The sequence below is a fragment of the Leptopilina heterotoma genome, unplaced genomic scaffold (genome assembly GCF_015476425.1).
Source record: "Leptopilina heterotoma isolate Lh14 unplaced genomic scaffold, ASM1547642v1 Lhet_682, whole genome shotgun sequence".
In the NCBI taxonomy this organism is placed as follows: Eukaryota; Metazoa; Arthropoda; class Insecta; order Hymenoptera; family Figitidae; genus Leptopilina; species Leptopilina heterotoma.
In genome coordinates, this window is record NW_025111159.1 from 19,120 (window position 1) to 42,999 (window position 23,880).

The following is a 23,880-nucleotide window of genomic DNA, read 5'->3' on the forward strand; positions in this document are numbered from 1 at the left end:
TACGAAGGTGCTACATAAGTATCGAACGCCGAGGCGTTATTAATTTTCTCCCGATACGAAATATCAATCCGTTCTTTGCCCGGTCCCTTCCCTTCACACGGTGACCGGTAACAAATTGGCGCCCAACGTGGGGCAGGATTATATTATCCGACCTTTGAGTTCTGATGGACATCAGAACTATCACCACAACCTGATGTCTCCAACCTCTAAACGAGCTACTGTGCATACACCTTTAACCTCCAGTGCTGAGAGTAGAAATTTACGAGATTTGCCTATCCGTAGAGCACGACAGCTCTACCGTACACCACCGTACATTCGCCGTACCCCAGAACGTTTTACGGAACCCCGCTTAAACGTAGAGTCCGCGATAAGTGACGGTCTAGTGAAACCAACTGAAACGCATCTCCACATAGGTATGACAGAGACAGACAAAGAAGTTCCTAACGCTTCTACCTCTGACGTCAACCGTAAGGGGGATAACACACCTGGCAACTCTCAACAATCTCCTCCACCAATCACTTCCGGGAGTGAAATTCAAAACCCGGTGGCGTCCAACTCTACAACGGTACACACAGACAACATGGTGAATTCACACCAAACTACCGATTCCCCTAGAACCTCTCACGGGGTTGAAACGGAACAAGTCCGTAACATGCTTGATACCATGGTCGTATCTGCATCTCAAGGTTCGGAATCAACAAGCGGTTCTTCCGTAACCATTCCGCCAACATTTCCATTAGCAATGCCTTCAAACCTAACCACAGAAGATTGGATGGGACTAATTCGAGCCTTCCAGTCTCCTGCTCCACCTTTCCCTGAGTTTTACGGTCACGATTACGAGGATCCACGAAAGTACTTACACAATTGTGAGAGATACTTCCGTACCGCTCGTACGGATCCCGATCAACGTACTCAGCTCGTAAACAAAGGTCTTAAGGGGGATGCACAAAAATGGTGGTCTCTGTATAAAGATTTGTGTTTCTCCTGGGATGATTTCGAATCATTCTTCCTTTCGAAATTTGCCAATCCGACCGCCGTAATGCGCCTTCAGGCTTCCTTATACTCCCATACACAGGGAGAAAAAGAACCCGTCGCCGTATTCCTGCAGCAAAAATTCTTGCTTGCCAGGAGACTGAATGTGCCATTATCCCCAATGGAACTGACGTCACTGCTTCTCGAATCCGTAAAACCGGCATTACGTTGTCTAATACGGCCAACTAATCCGAGTAGTTTTCCGGAACTTTTAGAAGCTGCCACAAAAGCAGAAAAGGATGTAGCCGATTGTGCTGCCCGCAAACCCACTCCGGTTAGAGAGGAAGCTCCTCGGAAGCCCAAACCGGAAAATACGGATAGTAAACAGTTACGGCTGCCGCCATGCCACTATTGTCCGGAGCACCATTACCACCGAGATTGTCCCGTTTTCCAAGCCCAGCGACCTCGTTCGACTCCGGAAAACTGGCGAGCTCCGGCGGGGGCAAATGCCCCAGCTCCCGTCGAAACAAAGCCCCAATCTTAAGCTCGATTTACTTGACATCCCAAAATTTGCCACGAGCACGCGTAAAGCTCGGAAACCGCTTGCTCGTGGTTGAAATCGATTCTTGTGCCGCACATAACTTTATTAAGTTATCACTACTCACTAACCATGAACAATGCCACTATATTTTTCGATCTCGTTTAAGGTAGTCATTCTGCCAGTGCCGTATGACTAATACATTTCTTAAAGTTAAATTCAGAAATTCTACTTCTCTTCTACCATACACTCACTACATTTTGCCTTTATTTAACCACATTTCAACTCTAAAGCCTAATACACCTTGTTAGGATAAATCCATCTCACATGTCTGGGACTACAAAGTCTATTGCCACCCTAGTCAATCAGTCTTTTTACAAACTTATATCATCGGACGATGTTATAAATGACAAGGAAGCACAGTTGTCTAACCAGCTCATATCCAAGAAAGTATGCCCTTCTCGGACGCCAGCTAGACGTAGCAACTTCTCCCTTCTATTGGACCAAGCAAGGTTCATACATTCCATCTAGTCACAAAATAGGTTGAATAAACCCGAGGACTAAAACATTAAGCGAAATCATTGGTGATCACACGAATCGCCCCCAAGATGACAAGCTTACCTCCAACAACTGAAAACTAGAAGCAAGACGTGACATTGGCTTATGTCACAATAGGTCAATACCAGATTTATACCATCTAATGAGACAGATAAGGCACTATCCTTAGTTATCCTAACAGGAAAATTCTTCTATACACAGTGTAATACATTTCTAGTTCAATTAATAATATCTTATCTTCAACCCAAGAGCCTGAAACCGAACAAGTTTCACGTTCAATGAAAAATTCTCAGACTTTATACCAAAGTTTCTAGTCCCCTTTTTCTGAACAAGAAACGGACAACGATCCTTTGTCTGAAAATATTAAAACCAAATGGGTGCCCCAATTACCAAGAAAGTGATCTTGTTTATACAAGAAATCACAAACTTTCAAACGCCGCCGACCGTTATAACGCAAAACTTGCTCCGGCCCGGACAGGGCCCTATCAAGTTATTCAAGTGATTTCCCCTGACGTATTTTGGATACAGAAAGAAGATGGGCCACATAAAGTCCATTCTTCTGAGCTGACACCAGCCCCTCGAAGTGATCAGCAAACGAACGCAGTATCAACGTCGGCTGAACAAGCCGTGTCTGAACGCTTGCCACCAGCTGATCCACCGAACACAACACCTGTTCCAGAATCAACTGAGGAAGAGATCTCATCCCTGGAGGGGGATGAAAATCAAGAAGAAATGGAACCTGCAAAAGGTTCAAAGTCGCTCACAATGGAACCTGAGGAAAAAATCAGACAGCGTCACTCTACGCTACAAGTTACGCCAACGCCGAGTAGTCGACTACAAGGACGCCCGTCCTTACCTACCCCGGCGAAGTAAGATTACTAATTAGAGCCCTCTCTCTAATTAGCACTCAACTAAGTTCCAGAGCATCGCAGTTCTTTTGGAGAAAAGAAGATCATCAAAATTCTTTGGATAAAAGATAACCATCGAAATTCTTTGTATAAAAGAAACCTATGTTAGTCGAAATCGAAATAGTTCCCCAAGGGGGGGGATTGATACCGGTCACATGTATGTGAAAATTCCGCGAAAGAAAAACACCACTGCACAAGTTGAGAACCCTTCTTTTTGAAGGTCTCAACTTCGTGAAAATGTGGTATCTTCCCTTGGGTTGACTTTTTCGACATCGACATGTAGAAAAAATTAGTCTAGCTGGGCCTTACTCGTCGATTTCCCTGACCGCGCGCCTTTCTCTGTCTTTTCTATCTCTGTCTCTCTCTACTCCACGTTTCCGCTTTTCCTCTTTCGCATTCCTCCCCAGCAAAGATTCAAAGGGCCCAGCAGCCACTATATATATATATATATGGGCCATTCCATGTCAACCGGATCACTCGCAGACCCAAAATTCAGCGCAACAGAATTATATGTTCTTGGTATCAAAATGTTCGTACAGCCAAGCACTTTCGAATCCAATGTGGCCTTTTCAAAAATTTCAAAATGGCGGCTCTATATGACGCATATAATACACAAAAATAAAAAATCATCCAACAAAATTGTCAATAAAAGTCTTATAAGTCCTTAAATTACTTCTAAATATAATTTTTTTTATGTATTTGCCATCATAGTTTACAAATCTATCAAATCTTACATCAGAATTAAAAAATTCAAAATGGCGGATCCAATATGGCGGACGATATTTTTAAAAATCGTTGAATTTTAATGAAACTTTTTACTCGGGGGTTTTTGGGGTCGCTGATCACTAATCTGAACTCAGATTTTCAAAATTCAAAATGGCGGATCCAATATGGCGGACGATATTTTTAAAAATCGTTGAATTTTAATGAAACTTTTAACTCGGGGGTTTTTGGGGTCGCTGATCACTAATCTGAACTCAGATTTTCAAAATTCAAAATGGCGGATCCATAATGGCGACGGAAAAAAATTTTTAAATCATTATATTCGCTTGAAACTTGTTATTTAGGGGTTTTTCAGGTCGCCAAATTCGAATTTGGAGTCACATTTTAAAATACAATATGATGGTTTCAATATTGTGAACAAATTTTGAAAAAGGTGCTAGATTTTAACCTCTTGTGGCATACATTACATTACAACATAGGCGTTTTTGGTATCGCTGATTACAAATCTTAAGTTCCTTTTATTTAATTAACATTATTTTCTTAAATAATTGTACCGTCGGCATTGGCGTTACCCGATGTACACCGCGGGGAGGTTGCACGATCGGGTTTTGTACATCGTAGAGCCCTTAAAAGGGCAGTTTGGAAAAGCTGCCTGAATTTTGGAAAAAATAAAGATCAAAATCATAGTGGTAATCTGGGTTACCACTATGCTGCAAAAGGTTAATAAAACTTATTACTTTAAGGTCTTTGGGGTAGCTGATTATGAATATATAACCTCTGATTTTCGTAAATAAGGATTGGACTTAATTTAGTATTGAGTAATACTTAAAGGTTCCAAGGCAGCAGAATATCTCTTTGTTTTTAAAGTTTTACTTGGTCCTGGTATAAATGCATGTGATATTTGGATATTTTGAACTCTTGGAGCTTTTGATAATCGTTTGTTAAGAAACCTTTGAACCTTTTGGTGTTCTTTTTTATCATAATAGAAGAATTTTATATTTTCGAATTTTTTACATGCCCAAGAGTACAACGTTTCAGCATTTAGAATTGCATTTTGTGGATCAGCTTGAAGGCTTGCCCTTGTTGCTTCTCTTTTGAATATGGCTCCGAGTCCGTCACACGGCCCTTTACCATGTGCAGTAGCGTAAGTGTGCCATTCTGCATTCACTCCAAAATCATTTCGGTGGTTCATAAGATTCACCATTTGTGATTTATTTTTGTAGTGCTGCTTTGCACCGTCTGTAAAATAATAAATTTTATTCACCTCGGGATAAATTTTTTTAATTTCTGGAATGATCATTTTTTGCATTATGTACACTGCAGATACGTCATGAGTCGTAGAGTTGGACAATAATATGAAACTTTTATGCTTTATTTCATTTGAGACTTTGTAATATATTAATGCCGAATGAATGGTGCATTGGTCATTATTATAATGAAATGCCTGAGCTGCATTTTGTGCTACATAGGCATAATTTTCTGAAAAGTCACACTGAATTATCACTTCTCCTTCTTCAAGAGTTTCTTTCTTTTCAGTTGAAAATTCCGATTGTACTTTTGAAATAAAATGATGAGGTATTAAAGCTGTTAAGCGTTTTGACAAATCTGCAACAAATTCTGACATTGATAAGCAATGCTGCTGCAAAGTGCACCTATCCGTTGATTCCCATAAACTGAAAAAAATTTCAGAAACTCGATATTCTTCTAATATTTCTTTAATATGATTCGAAAATTTTTCGATTCCAGGGCAACGTTCACATTTAAATAAATAACACTCTGCCGTACGATTTTCGCACAAAACAAAATTTATGCAGTCTTTCCAGTCATTTATTGGGAACTTTGAATCTTTGGTAAGCTTTACAATTTCAGCAGCATCAACCATTACTTTAAAGTTTTCGTGAATGGTACAAACACAGACACTGTGGGTACCAGAAGAACCAGCGGGAACGCACCATTTTGGTCTGAGTTCAGCAAATTTGCTTAATCCTATTGGAAAATCGGGAAACTGTTCTTTAAATTGTTCATGTAAGATTTTTATGTCGGAGAGCAATAAACGCTTTTGCATTGCTTGTTTTATGTTATTAATTTTAACATTTACGACGTCTTTTTTATTCGGCATAATACGGCTGTTAATGTCATTTTCATAAAACTCGATTACTTTTATTCTGATTTCTTCTGATAAGCTTTTACCTTTTTTCTGTGACGGCGATGCCAGTATTCCTTCAGATTTTCTTAGATCTTTAGCAACCTTTGCTGCCCTGAAGGATGTGCCGAATTCGTCAGCAGTTTTTCGAATACTCCAACATTCAGGGGCAATTGTGAGTATTGTAATACGTAATGGATCATTATCCGGTAAACTATTAAATTTTTCCTTAATGCCATTCAAAAGTTCTTCTAATTCATGTTCACGAGAAGTATATTGCTTTTTAGCTGGTGACACATCGATTTCTTCGTTGTCATTCTGAGATTCAGTTCCCACAAAAGTGCCTTGTTGCAAATTGCTATTGCACAATTTCCTACATGCATCGCAAATTTTCGAATTTTGTGGCAAGGATGGAAACCTGTCTAAAATTATTTTAGAAACATTTCTTAAATTTTTACCAATATGACTATCATTTTGAAGAGGATTAATGCACCGATCTGAGTGACCCATCTTCAGTTGTTTTCGATAAATGAAGAATAAAAATTACAAAACGACAAAAAGAACAGAAAATTAAAAAGTAAATCAAAAAAGAAACAAAACAATAAAAGGACAAAAATAGCTCTGAAAAATACTGCTCTATACAACAAGATCACAAAAAAAATCCACTTACCTGCGAAATTTGACGAAAAATTTGTATAATTTTTATATTAAAAGCTGTCTGTATTTATATATTTCATAAGCCGTCTCGGTAGTGAGTGAATTTATCTGAACTGGTCTTTCGCCACCTTGCGGACAAAAGTAATACTATAAAGTAATACGCGCGAAGTTTTAAAAATTAAAAATTCTGAATAAAATAACAACACTTGTAAAAATAATAATAAATTAATGAATTGAAAATGAATAAATAATTAATTAATTATTAATTAATAATTATTTAAAAAAATAAAAATTTCTTTTTTTAAAATTAATATCTCTCGGAAAATAAACAAGTAGTAAAAAATTTGAAAATTAAGAATTGTGAATAAAATAACGCCTATAAAAATAATAAATAAATAAATTAATTAGTTAATAATTATTTAAAAAAGTAAATATTTCTTTTTTTAAAATTAATATCTCTCGGAAAATAAACAAGTAGTAAAAAAATCGAAAATTAAGAATTGTGAATAAAATAACAACGCCTATAAAAATAATAAATAAATTAATTAATTAGTTAATAATTATTTAAAGAAATAAACATTTCTTTTTTTAAAATTAATATCTCTCGGAAAATAAACAAGTAGTAAAAAAATCGAAAATTAAGAATTGTGAATAAAATAACAACGCCTATAAAAATAATAATAAATAAATTAATTAATAATTATTTAAAAAAATAAAAATTTCTTTTTTTAAATTAATATCTCTCGGAAAATAAACAAGTAGTAAAAAATTTGAAAATTAAAAATTGTGAATAAAATAACAACGCCTGTAAAAATAATAATAAATTAATGAATTAAAAATGAGTTAATAATTAATTAATTATTAATTAATAAACAATTATTGTCTGTCAATTAATTTTTTACACGCATAAATATTCTATCATTATAGGAAAGTATAGGCAAAAAAAAAACCATTTCTGGAAATCATCAAAGTTACTATAAATTTGCATTTGTTTAAATATTTAATTATTGAAAATTTACAACATTTCCAAATGAACAATGAAATTAGCATAGTTTAAAAAAATTTTCATTCTAATTATAAAAATCAGAGATTATAAATCAGAATTATAAAAATCAGATATTACATTCGTAATCAGCTATCCTAAAAACCTTTAAGTAACGAATTTTTTTTTAAATCTGGCACCTTTTTCAAAATTTGTTCACAATATTGAAACCATCATATTGTATTTTAAAATGTGACTCCAAATTCGAATTTGGCGACCTGAAAAACCCCTAAATAACAAGTTTCAAGCGAATATAATGATTTAAAAATTTTTTTCCGTCGCCATTATGGATCCGCCATTTTGAATTTTGAAAATCTGAGTTCAGATTAGTGATCAGCGACCCCAAAAACCCCCGAGTTAAAAGTTTCATTAAAATTCAACGATTTTTAAAATATTGTCCGCCATATTGGATCCGCCATTTTGAATTTTGAAAATCTGAGTTCAGATTAGTGATCAGCGACCCCAAAAACCCCCGAGTAAAAAGTTTCATTAAAATTCAACGATTTTTAAAAATATCGTCCGCCATTTTGGATCCGCCATTTTGAATTTTGAAAATCTGAGTTCAGATTAGTGATCAGCGACCCCAAAAACCCCCGAGTAAAAAGTTTCATTAAAATTCAACGATTTTTAAAAATATCGTCCGCCATATTGGATCCGCCATTTTGAATTTTTTAATTCTGATGTAAGATTTGATAGATTTGTAAACTATGATGGCAAATACATAAAAAAAATTATATTTAGAAGTAATTTAAGGACTTATAAGACTTTTATTGACAATTTTGTTGGATGATTTTTTATTTTTGTGTATTATATGCGTCATATAGAGCCGCCATTTTGAAATTTTTGAAAAGGCCACATTGGATTCGAAAGTGCTTGGCTGTACGAACATTTTGATACCAAGAACATATAATTCTGTTGCGCTGAATTTTGGGTCTGCGAGTGATCCGGTTGACATGGAATGGCCCATATATATATATATATATATATATATATATATGCTTCGAGTTAAAATTCGTTTCAACAATTTTGAAATTAACAGGATATATTGTAATAATGATTTATTAATCATTTATACTTATACTTATATTGTTTTACTATGAATTAGTTTAACAATATTTGACTGATTAAGTATAAATATTATTATTCCTATTATTATAATTATTATTATATGAGTGTTGGTATTATTAATACTGTTAATATTATCAACATTATTATGTTTTATTAAATTGTTGTTCACTTTTATTAACAAGTTAATGTTAATTATTTTTTGGCTTTGAGAAATAATTCTTTTAATGTTTAAAAATAATAATTTTATTAGTAATACGTTTATATTATCTTGAGTATTAATTTCGATTATTGTTTAATTGTTTAATTAATAAATAAATTAGTATTAATTAAATAATTAATAAATCAATATTAAATTAAATAAAGAGATAAATATATTCTTTTATTTATAATATAATTATACAACGTTATGCAAATTATATGCATTATTATGTCTCAATTAGGGTAAAATGAATGTAAAATTAGATTTTTAAGTTTAATTAAGTTTATTTTATATTTTAATATTAAGTTAGTTATATGTAAGCTGACTAGCAAGTTCGTCTCTTGTTATCCCTCTTACATGTATAAAAAATCTTCCCCTTCCGAGAGGCAGATTTTTTATGCATAGAGTTAGTGGGTATAAAAGGCGACGAAAATGCCCAGTCAGAGAGTCACTTCGCCGCCAACCCTTGTAACGGAACTACTTCCGTAGTCTCCTCCTAAATAAAACCCTAAATAAAATTTTAAAAGTTCAACTTAACAGTTGTCTCTTTTCTTTTACCTACACTACTCTACGCAAGTCCCCAGTACATCTTACCGTACACACTGGCCTTGGCATTACGGGATTTATTTCCTGACTTTGCCGGCGCGTGAGACGGTACTTTCGTACTCCCTGCACCACATACTCAACTTACACACTATCATACACATATTTGTACATCTTACCGTGCACACTGGCCTTGGCATTACGGGATTTATTTCCTGACTTTGCCGGCGCGTGAGACGGTACTTTCGTACTCCATTCACCACCTACTCAACTTACACACTATCATACACCTATTTGTACATCTTACCGTACACACTGGCCTTGGCATTACGGGATTCATTTCCTGACTTTGCCGGCGCGTGAGTCGGTATTTTCGTACTTAAACCCTTACACCCACAAACGTTTAAACCCCAATCTAACACCGCACTGATCGTAGCCATACGGGAATTAATTTTCCTTGCTTGTCTCTATGCGTGAGGTGGACGAAAGGGACAACCGTTTTTGGGGTTAATGGGTCTGACGTCATAGAGAGTTTGCCACTTTGACAGAGTCGGGCGGGATTTGTTTCCTGTTTCTGTGCACTGGGCGAGAGGCAGAATCTCATGGCGACAGTAGTATGATACTTGTGTAAACTATACTTTCACTACAGTACACAACTTTATTTGTAAACTTTTCCTGAATTTTATGATTAATAACAATTAATTATTAACTTTCAGACTTTGCTTAAATTTGAACTTCTCTCATAAGTGAACCATTAACCAAGCATCTAATTACAAATTTATTAATTAATTATTTGTAATTGCACATTTTCAAACACCAGACATGTAAACAAACCATCCTAACCTTTAAGTTTGTTTACGTTCGTGTGTTTAAATTCCTCCTCGATTCGACGCTTGCTAAGCTAACCTCAAATTTGGTCTGCTTCTGAGCATTTAAATCTCCTCAAGGCATCCTCGCCAATCTCGATAGTACCCCGTCGACTATCGATTATCGATTATCGACTATCGACTATCGATTATCGAGAGATCGATATATTGCTGACGTCACGGTTTCACGCCGGCTACGGAGAAGCTGCCTTCCCCTAAGGCCCAGCTACTCTGACGTCACTGTCGCACTACGAAGGTGCTACATAAGTATCGAACGCCGAGGCGTTATTAATTTTCTCCCGATACGAAATATCAATCCGTTCTTTGCCCGGTCCCTTCCCTTCACACGGTGACCGGTAACAACGCCAAGATCTTAAAATTGCTTCAAATAGAAATTTTTTATTAAGACGAACAATTGGATTTCATTAGCTGATTATGTTAATAATTAAATTAAATTCTACATTTGTTACAATTGAATACAATTGAATACATTTGTTACAAATTTTACTTGGTAAATTTTTATTTCACTAATTATTTCGACATTTCCAAAATTTTTACTTGGCGGAAATTTTTGCATCAAAGATGTTTTTGTTGGGATTAAATTTTCTAAAAAAGGTAATATATAGGGGAGAGTGGGGCAAACCGGCCATACTAACGGTTTTTTACTCCTGTGACTAAACGAATCAACCGATTTCATTTTTCAATGGCTTGTTTGAAAGATCATTTAATTGCGCAACTTTTTCCCAGAGACACCTATACTTTATCTTTTATTGTTTAGTTGCTGTGTTAACTTTAAAAAAAATTTCCAAACGGTCCGGTTTGCCCCACCCTCTGGGGTAAGCCAAACCCTTTGGTTTTTTATTTATAATATTGTATTTACATAATCTACAATAATAAAAAAAATAAAGAATCATGTAAACAATGGTTGTAGTAATGAAAATAATAATACTGGATTGGATTTTAATTAAATATAGTACATTGTACAACTAGTGGCGAAAGCGTGATTTTTCGAGAGTGAAGTTTGCAGCTCGAGCGTAGCGAGAGCAGCAATTAGGGGAGAGTGGGGCAAGACGGGGTACTTAAGGTTTAAAGCGCAAAAAAACGAAAATTATGTAATATATACTTTATTATTATTTTTTTAATCATCTTTGGGAATCAGTCTTTCGTAATAAAAGCGTACAAAGGCCATTTGATTCTTAAATAGCTTATAATTAATAATATAGAAAAAATTGCAAATCACCTCATCTTGCCCCACCAGGGGGCAAGATGGGGTGATTTGCAATTTTTTCTATATTATCTTGCCCCACCAGGGGGCAAGATGGGGTACTAAAAGAAACAACCTATTTCTGTCGACAAATTTTACAGGTGAAGGTTGCATCTTCATGCATAACTGCAGTGAGGGGTCGTCCATATACCACGTGGACAGTTTGGGGGGGGGGGGTTCGCCAAAAATCCACGATTGTCCACGAGGGGGAGGGGGGGTCACTACAATGTCCACGTGGACACAAAAGTTTAATTTTATATTATTAGATTGTGATCAGAGAATATTTGTAATCCAAAATTATTTAACTGTCAAAAAATGCAAAATTCATTTCTAATTTATATTAGAAATTCTTTATCGGAAATGCACAAATATAAAAATATGCAAATTTGTCAATTAGGAATGTAAAGCAAGAAGAATTAATCCATTTTTTTTGCAAAATCTCTTAGGTGATAAAATTTTTAAAAAATATAAAATAATATTTATTTATATATCAATCGACGCAGAATTTAATAGGCTTTCAAACAATCGAAGAAACAAGTTTCTATCAGTTTTCAATAATAAAATATGTTAATTTAATTTCGGCAGCAACTTTTCCTGGCTCGCGTGTCGTTTGTACCCACAATTTCTGACGGTAGTGTATGTAAAGGCTTAAAGCTATTATAGATTTTAGAAAGAGATGAAGTATTTCTAGTAATATAATAATTGAAGATATATTGCTGCCAAAGTCCTGTCTATAATACTAAAAATGGTATTTATCTATTTAATAACATTTTAAGGTAATTTAATGTTTATTCAATTTTAAAGAAATTTGTTATAAAAAAATAAAAAAAAATTTTTTTGAAAAAATGAATTGTATTTCTTATTAAATATCTGTTTATTATACAATATTTTAAAATTAAAAACCCGATTGTCCACGTTGACAATCAGGGGGATGGGGGGTTCGTCAAAAATCCACGATCGTCCACGACGGGGGGAGGGGGGGTCAAAAAGTGCCTAAAAAATGTCCACGTGGTATATGGACGACCCCTGAGCCCATTGGCCACAGACAAAAAAAGCAGCCCAGCCTTCATTTGAGTCTAAATAATAACCATTACAATAGAGACAAGGTGTATTTTCCACTTTACCATCGCTAATTCATGATTTAACCTGACAAGCTTTTTTCTTTTTGGTCACTCTTATTTTATTCAGTCTTGATTTTAGTAGTTTTCTTAACTTCTCTTATTTCTCTTTTTTTGCTTAATTTGTGAACCCCGTCTTGCCCCACCCTCTCATACCCCATCTTGCCCGCACCTACGAAATTGAATAAAACGATTAATTACTACTATTTCCGATTCAACAAAGAAAAAAAACATATGCTTCATTTCTCCTGTAACCCTTGACAGTTAGAAAAAAATTTATACAGTCCATTAACTGTTATTATTAAATAATAAACACCTCCTAAAAAAAGTGAAAAATGACAAGAAAATCGTCGAAAACAGTTTTTTTAGGAAAATAGATAAAAGATTTGTTCTCATGACTTTTAGGTTTTATAAACAAGATACTATCGTCTCGGTGCAGTATTATGTAAAATATAATCGCGATTGGTTAATTCGTTTGTTAAATAAGGCCGGTACCCCGTCTTGCCCCACTCTCCCCTACTCGAGAAAAATCATTCTTTCACCACGAGTTGTGCACTACGTTTTCTCCAACGCCTTGCGAGGAAATGTTTCTTCGTGAGTTTCGTATAATTTTAATTTAACGTATGCGTATGATTAATATAATAAAAGATGATAAACATAGGTATAAAGTTATTAAAGAAAACACAGAAAGACCAAAGTATTTAGTTGATATTAAAAGTGAAGAAGGTTTAAGTTTGATTGCTAAATGAAGATGTGGGAATTTTGAAGAATTTAGAAAATATTGGTTGGATGACGACAAAAGAAAGTGTAAATTTTGTCAAAAAGGATGGGACAGTTTAGAGCACTATTTGGAAATTTGCGATGTAACAAAAGGTTGGTTTGAGGATTTAGGAGATAGTGATGAGAAAAGACTGTACCGATTAACAGATTGTTAAAATGATAATATAAAAGTTAGGATAGCAAAAAAGTTATAGAAGGAAAAAAAGAAAATTATAAATAGGTTATAAATGAATGGTGATAAGAGTATGTGTGTAAAATGATATAGAAATGTATACCAAGTCCACTTCCGGGCCAAAAGGCTGAAGTTATAATAAATAATAAATAAAAATATAATAAAAGAAGAATGTTTTGAGTGGGGAAGAAGTTAGATACAAAATACATCTCGTTCAAAGAACAAGAAAAAAGAAATAGGTCATGATTCCAAATTTACTTTCGCCACGCTCTTCAGAACAGTTGACAAAAGTTCTACTTTCGCCACACTTTTCTACCAAGAAAAGTACTCCTTTCAGAGTAAGTGTTGGAGAAAATATTTTTTTTAATAAAAAAATAAAAATGTTTGTCATTATCAAAGAAACAATATTGAAGGGTCCAATTCTCATTGGAAGACAATTATTTTTCATTGTAAGTAAATATTTGAATGAAAGAAACATTTTATTTAAAAATAATTTTTATGAAACTTTAATTCAATGCAAATATCCTATGGCCGGTTTGCCCCACAGCCCCATTTTGAGAATAAATGTTTGTCAAAAAGAAACGCTTTACAAATTCATCAAAGTTTTTGGTGGTAAATATTCCTGAGGTGTGTACTAGGGTGTCCCAAAAAAATAAAAACTTTTTTTTTATTGGGTCTCATCCCCTAAAAATCTTTCAATTTGTGTAAAAATAAAAACACAATATTTGAAAATAAAAATTTTTAATATTAACCCGTGGTTCAGACCCTTTAAACCATTAAAACGCTAAAAATTTAGTGTTTTTTCATTTTTAACATAATAATAATAGGGTGTCGTTGTAAAGATAATTAAATTACCTTTCGATCCATATGTCACAGTATAAGATTCAATGAAAATTTAGAGTGTTACAGTCGATAAAAGATCAAATTTCATGGAAATTTTGATGATTTTTAGACACTTAAGTAACTTGTACTTTTTTCACATTAAACAGTAAAAAATATTTAGATTTTAATTTTTTTTATTGAGAGTCTGTAACATTACAAAAATCCATAATTTGATCGTCGATTAAATTCGTCTCAAAATCCGTTACTCGATTTTGAGACGAATTCGATCGACTTTTATAAAGTTATCCGCCATTTTGAAATTTGAAAAACTGACATTAAACTCTAAATCAGCGACTTCAGTATTTCTTAATCACTGATTTTAGTAACTTTAGTGGTTATATCTAAATTTATTGTTTTAATTTTTGCTGCAAATGTTGAAGGAATGATAAAAATGAAAAAAATAGTTTCGTTCACTAAATCTAGTGTATAATTGTCATTTTAAATCAAATCGAGGTCCACAAGGGCTAAAATTTTTTGTAATGTTACAGACTCTCAATAAAAAAATTAAAATCTAAATATTTTTTACTGCTTAATGTGAAAAAAGTACAAGTTACTTAAGTGTCTAAAAATCATCAAAATTTCCATGAAATTTGATCTTTAATCGACTGTAACACTCTTAATTTTCATTGAATCTTATACTGTGACATATGGATTGAAAGGTAATTTAAGTATCTTTACAATGACACCCTATTAATTATATTTTGACATTTATATTTATGTTAAAAATGAAAAAAACACTAAATTTTTAGCGTTTTTATGGTTCAAAGGCTCTGAACCACGGGTTAATATTAAAATTTTTTATTTACAAATATTGTGTTCTTATTTTTATACAATTTGAAAGGATTTTAGGGAATGAGACCCAATAAAAAAAAACTTTTTGTTTTTTTGGGACACCCTAGTGTGTACCTTCAAAACCTAAGACCTAATATTTGGAAACATTACACGATTTCCTCAGAATTTCCTTAAGAAAAAATTTGTAAAAGTGTAGAAAAAAACTAAAAAAATAACTTTTGTTCCTTCGTCGCACAAACGCAAGCTAAAAGTATCAGCTTCAAAAAATAAGGTGTATACTAAACATGGTTGTTTTAAATTTCTAAATAGCACTTTTAACAATTTCGCCATTTCGGAAATATTGAGACCAGTCCGGTTTACCCACCGGTCCGGTTTGACCCACTCTCCCCTAGGTATATTCTCTTTTCCTACTTTTTTACTTTTACGTCTTTTTCTAATCGAAAATATAGAAATTTTTTCCGTTTGATCCATTACAGTATGTGCAACTGATTTCTTGAAAGAAAGAATATTAAATTGTGCGCTAAGCGGAAATTCATCGCGTATAGGTAAATGTCTATATACTCACAGAAGACGAGTCTCATTAAAAATTTGTCTGAAATTCATATCTTCATTAATAACTCGACGACACAAATCTCGCTTGAAGTTCCTAATTTTTAATTCTTTCAAATTTGGTGGATGTGAGTGCCCTTTGGTTAATGTGAAGTTTCCATTTGTTTCACTACCACGACCAGGACATTGTCCTCTTTTATATAACTTGCACACGTACGAACTGCAAAATAAAATCTAAATTGATTTTACACGTAAATATTTAAATTAGGATGATATATGCATTAAGGGGATACGCATGAATTGTCATACCTACCTAAAAATTAAAAATATAACTACATATATCTGTTCCTCATAGAGAATATATCTCTTGCGAATTGTTTTGAGAAAAGAAAATTTATCTAATTAATAATAATTTACCAGTTTCAAATTTAATACATTATTTCTTTTTTTAACAAATTTTATACTTGAGCAATTCCATGTGAAATAATCGACGATTTTTTGACATTATTAGCAATTTTCTTGAAACTTTTTTTCTTTGTAGCTATAAGGATAAGATATAATAAAGTGATTTTGATTATTTCGAAAAAATTTTGAAAATGTTCAAATTTGAAAATTTAAATACTAATTTTTTAAAATTAAGATAACTCCAGTTATTTTCAATATTTTTTCAAAATTTTTTTTTCAATTTCTTAGTATAACTAGTACTTTTTAAATAAATTTATTTGAAAAAAAAATTTTCATTAGGTATTTATTAAAAATTTTTTTTTCATTTTTGGAAAAAAAAATTTCTTTTATACTTCAATTTTTTGAACATTTTTCAAAAATCAAAATTTTGAAAAAATAAAATTTGTTCTGAATTGTACTCAGCGAGCACAATAAAAAAAGTCTATAACAATTTTTCAAAAAGTTAATATATTTTAAAAAATCACACTTTTTGACTCAAAACATTTGTTGAACCTTTTTGAAAAATCAAAAGTTTGGAAAAGTAAAATTTGTGCCGAATTGTGCGAATAAAGTCTCAAAACAATGTTTCAAAAAGTTAAATAATTATTAAAAATATCATAGGGGAAATTGGGGAATTGTGGATCACCTCCATTATTATTTAACATGACTTTACAGCACTTTACAATTATCTATAAAGGCGCTCTCACAGCTAGTGGGAAGCATACAAATTTGAATTTACTGTCTCTTTCACTCTAATTGATTTTCTCTCTTACTCCAATTACTGCCTGCGCAGGCAGGCAGAGCTGTGAGAGCTCCATAAGTCGTAAACAACAACCAACTGAAAATTGCATTCAAATATTTATTTTGGGCGTTCATGTTTTTATTCTTTTTACAAGGATTTTTAAGAATTGCCTAGTTAAAAAAAAATTTTTAATACATTTTTTCTTTTTTTTCACTTCGACACAAAAAAAAAATTTGCATGAAATTTAATTGAAAAAATAATACTAAACTTTTGTAAAATGAAGCTTTCGGGGAATTGTTAGCCACTATTTTTTTAAAAGTATGCAGGTACATAATATTAAAATCATTCATAGCTATAATAGTTATTTACTTAAAACAATTCAATTTATTGCAATGAATGAGATCGAGCTATTGTAAAACTGTTGTAAAATTGTTATAGACTTTTTTTATTGTGCTCGCTGAGTACAATAATTAAGCACAAATTTTGATTTTTGAAAAATAGACTTTTTCGTTAATTTCTTGAAAAATTATCGCGATCCCACTATAAAACTTTTACGAAAAATTTCTTATTACTTTTGGCTCTCACTATAAAAAAAAATTTTTTAAATCGGAGGGGGGGGTGTTTTTCAAAAAATAAAAAAAAAATTTTTTGTTGAAAAATTTTTAATAAATAATGAAAATTTTTTGTTCAAAAAAATTTATTTAAAAAGTACTATGTAGATACACTGAGAAATTGAAAAAAAAATTTTTGAAAAAACATTGAAAACAACCGAAGTTATCTTAATTTTAAAAAATTAGTACATAAATTTTCAAATTTGAATATTTTCAAAATTTTTTCGAAATTTTCAAAATCGTCTTCACTTTATTATATCTTATCCTTATAGCCACAAGGAAAAAAGTTTCAAGAAAATTGCTAACAATGTCAAAAAATCGTCGATCATTTCACATGGAATTGCTCACTTTGAAATAAACCTAAAAAAGATTCCTCCCTTTCGAAGAATGGGCAGGAAGACAATTTTAATCCTTCTCGGAATTTTTATTTCTTCCAACAAGGTACAAATGTGCATCATTAGTTGCACATTAAAAATATTATTGTCGATATATCATAAAGAAATAAAAATGTTATAAAAGAATTCTATTAATTTTAATTTAATAAATACTTTACATATAATTGAAGAACATATCGAATGTGGGATTGACAAGGTCGATGCGATTTTTCCATTGAAGCTCAATGTAAAAATCTAATCGACTTTGACATCGTCTTAAGTAAGTTTATGAATAATTCCCTATCATATTTGGGGTCGCTCATAATCTACGTCACACTCCTAAGAGTGGAGGGGTGTCAAGCTGTGTGTGACGAAGTGTGGAAAAAAAATTTTTTTGTATGTAAAAATGTGACGAAAAGGGGGGGGGGGTAAAAATCAGACCGAAAAAGCGTGACGTAGTTTGTGAATGATCCCTTTTTAAAGTTCTTAAAATGAGAATGGTTATTTCAATATACTTCATCGCACACATCTAGTGGAGAATTCTTTTGAAAGTTTTAGGATTTTGTAAATAACTTTATAATGTAACAAACGAATAAATTAAGATTTAATTAATTTGTATATACCCTTCGATGCATTCCTCTTGAATACATCAGTAAAGATTTATTTAATTTAAACTTAATGAAACGTCGAAATAAGTTAAAACCTCTAAAACTCAGGATTTTCTCCACATGTACACGGAAAAGTTTTTGGGAGAGCAGTCGTCTCTCGCTTTTCCGTGTATGTTTTCTTGTATTAGAAAAATCCCTGCGTCTATACGTCCGACTAGCCGGATAAAAAAATTTGTCCGGGTACTGTTAGCCGGACGCAATAAATTCGTCCGGATACTGTCTAGCCCGATAAATTAATGAAAGGAATTTTATCTGTATATAGTAAAAATGAAACTGAAGTTAACAATGTTGATTCAACGAAAAAATGTTTCTCTGAAAAGTTCAGGATACAAATTTTTCTTAATAAAATTGTTCATGTAAATGATGGGGAAACATTAGTTCTTATTTTTTTGTGACGGATTTTCTAAAAATCACGAAATTTCAACTAAAACCAAAATTATTGTTTCTTTGCCTTGAAAGCAATTTTTTTCTCTTCACGATTATCTATTTTAATGTCAGAAACCATTTAGAAAAAATTTTAAGAGGATGTAAGGCAGGGAATGCAGTGAATTTGAATTTTTTTTGTCACAGATTTTCCGAAAATTCCGAAATTTCAAGTAAGTTGTTAATTTATTTTAATTATTTAGTTTAATTAATTTTCTTGACTTGGAAGCAATTTTTTTCTTTTGATAATTATTTATTTTAATATCAGAAGCCATTTAAAAAAGATTTTAAGAGGATCTAAGGCGGGGAAAGCAGTGATTTTGTATTTTTTGTCGTGGATTTTCCAAAAATCCCGGAATTACAATTAAAAAACAAAAATCACTACTTTCCCCGACTTGGATCCTTTTGGATTTTTTTTAAATGGCTTCTGACATTGAAATAAATTATTATCAGAAGATCAGAGATTTTTGGAAAATCCGTGCCACAAAAAATTCAAAATCACTTCTTCCCCGATTTGGAACCGCTTAGGAATTTTTTTAAATGGCTACTGATATTAAAATAAATAATTATCAAAAGAAAAAAATTGCTTCCAAAGCGAGGAATTAGCAATTTACTTGAAATTCGGGGTTATTTTGAAAAATTCGTGACAAAAAAATGAAAACCACTTCTTTCCCCGCCTTGAATCCTCTTGGACTTTTTTAAATGGCTTCTGACATTAATATGTTAAGTCTAAATGTAATAAAATATAATTGATTTAAATAAAATAATTTTTTTTAAAAGAATAATAGTTCTATATAAATGTTACAGTTACTATAAAAGTTTAATCAAAATTATAATGTTGAATAATTTGAAACCCGTGTAATCCTGAAGAAGATGAAAATTCAACTGGTAAAATTGTTATATATTCTAGTTGTCATTTATTCAAATGCTGAATTTTTCAAAAGGTAACTTATTAAAATATTTATGTTATGCAAAACTTTATTTTCTCGAACCATTATTAACTCAAATTACTATAAAATATATTTTTTAATGTTTATAAAAATGTCATATGACATAATGTTTACTGTAACAAATGTTAATTGCAAATACATAATGTTTTTATACTCGAATTACCACTTTTACAATGTTAAAAAATCCAAATGGAATTTTGATCTAAAAACATTGACTACCAATTATTATCATCTTCTTGAGGATTACACGGGTTTCAAATTATTCAACATTATAATTTTGATTAAACTTTTATAGTAACTGTAACATTTATATAGAACTATTACTCTTCTTCAAAAAAATTATTTTATTTAAGGGTTAACACCACTCTAGAGGCAGAAAAGAAGACCAATTTTTGATGATTTGTTTTGGGAAAATGAAAAAAGGTATAGGTTTTCGTTTTGGAGGGTTTGTTAAATACATATTGAAGTGTAGAAAAAAATTTTTATTTTAAATTTTATAACAAAATGGCGACGATAAATTTTATAGTAACAATCGACTAATCTTTTTCTTAACAAAACGTCCGGAAAGATTTTTTGAAAAGTTTAAGTCCTGGAACAGAAAACAAAGAAATTTCATGATGTATATAATATACACGGAGAAAAATATAAAATAACTTTTACTACTCTTATAGTAAAAAATTTCCGGTAAATTTTTTACTATAAAAGTAGTAAAAGTTACTTTATATTTTTCTCCATGTAAACTTTGGAAGTGCATAAGGGTTTTTTATATATCAATTTTTGTAAAAATCGCGCACTTTTTGAGTACAATAAACGATTTTTTGCCAAAGAGTAATAAAAAATAAAGTTTACATCAAATTAAAAAATCAGTATGTAGTTCCAAAGTTTATAGTATATTTATAGTTTGTAAAATTTCTTTACTTTTTGTTCCAGGACTTAAACTTTTCAAGAAACCTTTCCGGCCGTAAAAAATAGTCGATTTTGAATATGAAATTTACCGCCGCCATTTTGTTATATAATTTAAAAAAAATTTCCACACTTCAATATGTATAATTAATAAATCCTCCAAAAAGAAATCCTATTCTATTTTTCATTTTCTCAAAATAAATCATCAAAGATATAGGTCTCTTTTTCTGGCTCTAGAATGGTGTTACCCCTTAAATAAAATATATTATTTAGTAAATGCGAATCGGATAATTTGCTTATTTGCTGAAAAATAAATTCTATGATAAACTCACTTTATTAACATTTAAAACTTTTTAAATGGATAAAACTACGATTAGAACTTTTTAAATTCCGGAAATATACAGGCGTCCCAAAATATTTTTGTGAACAATAATTTTTTTAAGACTTACAATCTTCAAAAAATATTGTATTCTTAATTTATAGACATTTTTTAAATAAATAAATAAAAAAAGTTATATAAATAAATAAATATTAGTCTTCTATTTACATTATTTATTTAACAAATATGTGTTTGTAAACTCTGCATAGAATATTTTTTGATGTTTATTTATCTAAAAAAATTTTATTATAAAATATTTTTTGTAAATATTTAAATAAAAAAGCAAAAAATTAATATAGGTAATAATTATAGAATGACAATAATTATAATTGTTATTACTATTATTATGCATATTATGTTTTCGCATTTAGTTATCAAATTAATTTTAAAATTTAACTACATAACTTAAAAAAGGAAATACCCTTTAAAGTTTTTGTGTTTTAAATATTTTGTAGAAAAAAACATAAAGTATCTCCATAACCTAAAAATGTCAAAAACATTCAAGGAATATATTATACTTGTAAAAATCTAATAGACGGACGAATTATAAAGTTCATTATTTTATCCGGATACTGTCAAACGCTCATCACCAGTACATATAGTAAATAGCCGGATGAAATATTTTGGGAGCTATATGTCCGTATATCCGGACGTTTAGACAAAATATTTCGTCCGACTAGCCGGACGTATAGACACTTCGTAGAAAAATTGTCGAGTTCCCAATGGAAAGTGGCAACTCATATCAGTTTTTTTATGATAAATAAAATTATATTTTTCATTAAAATGAAAAACATTTATATTTTTAGAATTGAGCAGTAAACAATTTATTTTTTCACAATGCATTACAATTCTTAAAGTGTAAGGAGATTCTCACTACACAGAATGTATGACAAAAGATAAATTATTGGAATTTTTATAAAGAAAAATTGCAAGATAAAATTAAAAAATTTTTTTAACATTAAGTAATAATAATTATAATATTATATATAGGTTTATAATTATGATTTTATGTTTCATACTTACATTATATTTTCAGTTTTACTATTAATATTATAAAGATATCCATCCCAAACATGGTCTTTAAAAAATCTGCTAACATTAAATTGTTGATTAGCCATATTGAAAGAAAAGAAAGAAATAGCCCAATACAGAAAACACTTTAGTTTATCGTAACTATTCTTTTAATTCTAATAGTTATTTATATGTGGTAGAAAATAAAAAAGCATGAAGTAGAGTATATGTATGAAAATTCTTTCTCTCTAGGAATAAGATGCATGAGATATGGCCTAAGCACAACTGAGTCGGGTGTAGGAGACGACGACTGGACTGGGCACTGGGGGATATGAACTTCCTAACCTAAAAATATATGTAAGCGCGAACTCACGAATATATATATATCTGTCCTTTACTAATTCAGAATCGCCTTCACACCGAGATGTGAGGGTGTTTCTGCAATAGCTTGAAAATACATTTGTTTTGTCAAATTTAAAGTAATTGCATATTAATTATTATTAAATTTAAGGATTTTAAGTAAATTCATATGCAAAATGTGCAATTATTTTTAATCAGACACAACAAATATATTTTTAAGATATTTTGATATTTTTTTGTAAATGTATCCAAACAAATTTCGACAGAATTTTAAGGAGGTTTTACAATTAGTCCTGATGTATGAAAAGTGCGATTACACCTCTGCAGGCAGCCTGCCAGCATAATTAGTAATTAGTTATGCAATTAGGATTAATTAATTAATATTTTAACATTTAATTGACTAATAATTAGTAATTACCATAAATATTAATTTTAAAAGAGTACACCCTACTGAAAATCCCTGTACAAGATCATGTACCCGAACACGCACATTCTCATGTGCAGGATCACGGATCCGTTCCTGTACAAGTTCTTGTGTATGATCAAGTGGCGGGAATTGGAACAGTGAAAACGTACATGAACTCGCACATGATCATGCACGAAAATTTTATTCGCACAAGAACTTGTACAAGTTCATGTACATAACCAAAAATTATTGAATTTTAAGGCACAGGAAATTGTGTGTGATCATGGACAAAATTTCTTCTTGTGAGAGAACGTGTGCAAGAACAGGCACATGTTCTTGTATAAATTAACGTGTAGTTTCTGCACTACATTCTTTCTAGTACATTTTCACGTGCAGGATCATGTGTGTAGTTTCGAAAAAGTAAAATAACCCTATAGCTGACCACATACAAGATCATGCATTATAATTTAGGGTCAACATTTAAAACGAAAAGTGAACTCGTACATGAACGTGTGCGAGTTTATCCTCAAGCAATTTTCCGGATTTTTCTAGTATATGAACCTATACAGTTTCTTGCACTTGATCTTATGTAATGAATTTTCCGAAAACAATTTCATGTACATGAACCCGAGCACTATAATATTAAGAATAAGAGATCTCGTGCAGGAACTGTTACAGGAACTTGTACAAGATCTTTTAAGTGTGATTTTGCAGGAAAACTCTAGGAAAGGAATATGCACAAGATCCTAAATATGTTTCTACACTGGATCTTGCATAATATCCAGTGCAGTAACATGTTTATTATCATTTTGCATGGTTTCTTAGAAACATTCTG